This window comes from Cyprinodon variegatus, unplaced genomic scaffold, assembly GCF_000732505.1.
Source record: "Cyprinodon variegatus isolate N-32 unplaced genomic scaffold, C_variegatus-1.0 Scaffold1568, whole genome shotgun sequence".
NCBI lineage: Eukaryota > Metazoa > Chordata > Actinopteri > Cyprinodontiformes > Cyprinodontidae > Cyprinodon > Cyprinodon variegatus.
Window position 1 is genome coordinate 34,141 of NW_015152021.1, and position 2,223 is coordinate 36,363.

Consider the following 2,223-nt stretch of genomic DNA (forward strand, 5'->3'; position numbering starts at 1 on the left):
TCGGATCGTCGGCTTTTGGATCGATGCATCGATACAAAACGATTATTATTTACACCCCTAATTATTACCTTATCAAAATCAAGCATGATGTGGCATTTCACTTAATTAATGCCTGTTTGGGTAATCCTCATGAGTTCTACTGCCTGAGCTGCAGCCCCTCTCAGTCCAGTAAAACTAGCTATTGAAGAATATCTACGTTAGAATGCCGCTCCAAGAGGAACCAACCTTAGTGGTTTGTTCACACATTGAGAGAGAGGAGCGGTGATCACTACCGTGGAAACCAGCTGAACATTTCTGTGACGACACGGCAGCCAATCAGGGACTGGTTGTAGGTCTTCACTTAAAATGGAATACAGAGAAAATAATGTTATAAAACGATAGAAATAAAGATCGGAATATGTTTTTAGGAGACTTTAGATAAACGCTGTTTTAATTTATTCCTACATTTAGAAAGAATGTTAATCGTCCTCACTTATCTCCAGCTCAGACCCCGGTCTGTCATTGCCCACCGCCCAACATTCCTGCTGAATCAGAGCTGCGTCTGGATGAACCAAAGTGGACTTTTTTTTTTTCAGAGCTTTTGGATCTTTTCCAAAAATGTATGGTCTCCCCAAGAGCATTCAAAAGTTGTTCATAGAAAACTATTTAGCAGCTTTCAGTGGTGTTAAGTTTCACTTGTGCTTTCATTGTGAAATGCTGACAGCGAGACCTTGACAGGAAATGATGTAGGGTTGCCAGGGGTTACGGTAGGTCCACAGGGACGGGCACTGATCTCTATTTATTCACCGGATTTCTGATAGGCTGAAAAAGCTGAAGTCACCTGCTGCCATCTTGGTACTCCCCACTTTCACAGAGTCGCGCCATAAAAATGCCTTTAATGTAATATAATTACCATAACAATGTAATCAATACATTTATATTACATGTACATCATCAATTTGGCACTTTTGGCCCATCATTGTATTATTATACCTATGCTCCATTAAAACACTAATTTTGTAGCGATGGATTTCTATATGTTATATTACAGGATTTATAGACTTCATACTGACTATGCAATGCGATGCGCCTATTTTTTTTTTTACCATAAACTACAGTAATCTCATGATTCTATGAAACAGCCAGTCTGTGTCAAAGTGATGAATTTATCTTTTTTTTTAAGTATTAAGCCCCCCTGAAAATGAGAAAATCATCGTTGTTTGATGCTGTAGCGCACAAATTGTTTATATTGCGACCGGTCTAACTAGGGAGTACCAATATGGCGGCCGGTGGCTTCACTTTAACCCCGTGCTACTAACGGGCAATCAGCAATCCAGTGAATAGAGATCAGAGGGTCTGGGAGGCTTATGATTTACTAAATATCAAACAATCATTCCAGCCACTAAATAAGGTAAACATGCCCACTGTTATATTGATTACCAGCACAGGAAAGACATGTGATGATACGGAATAACTTCATATCAGGACTAACATCCACTGGGATGGTAATTAAAAAAAATCTTAAAAACCAGATAAGTGCAGAAAATAGTTTTACCTGCATAAAGGGACTAGAAAAAAAGTAGGCTACATAATTCTGATTCAATTTGGAGCTTAATGGGGGAAAGTTGACCTCTGGGTGACCTGAAAAATTATCTTTAAATCTCTGAAACAACAGTAGGACATTTTTTTTAAATGACCATTTTTAAAGCAGTATCCTGCACGAATGAAACAATGACCATTCAGTCTATTTGTTGAGTGTTTTTCATATCTGTGGGATTTTAGCTTCATGCAGCTGAAGCTCCTCCTATTTGATGATGTGGTCCAGGATGTAAACACTGTTCACCTGTAACGCAGAGCGGTAAACCACCTGCAGGTGTTGTGAAAACCGCCGCATTCAGCAATGTAAACAAACACCTGCTTTCTTCCATCAGGGAGGGTGAGGGTTTTATTTTATTATTTATTTCGACTCCTTTCTAACTTCCAGGCAACATAATTATGTTGTTTTTTATTTGAGATGAAAAGCATAAAATTTAAAAAATGAAACGCTCAAATTAAAAGATAAAGTAAAATAGTCTTTATTTCAGTTGTTATACGTTCCACTTTTGGATAGTCCTCAATACTTTTGACTTGGGGGGGGGGGGGGATTCATGGTACGAATAATTGCCCAAAGGTGAACACAAGTCAAAAAAGGTTTGGAAACACTGGTTTGCAGGTGCAACGCGGTCAAGGTAGGTTGCTTTCTTT

At 38.7% G+C, this 2,223-nt stretch overlaps 1 protein-coding gene across 1 annotated transcript in view; it reads left to right on the forward strand.

Annotated features, from left to right (window-relative positions):
- Positions 1-2,223, forward strand: part of LOC107103942 (tropomyosin alpha-3 chain) — a 29,288-nt gene that overhangs the window by 24,675 nt on the left and 2,390 nt on the right. The window lies entirely within an intron of this gene.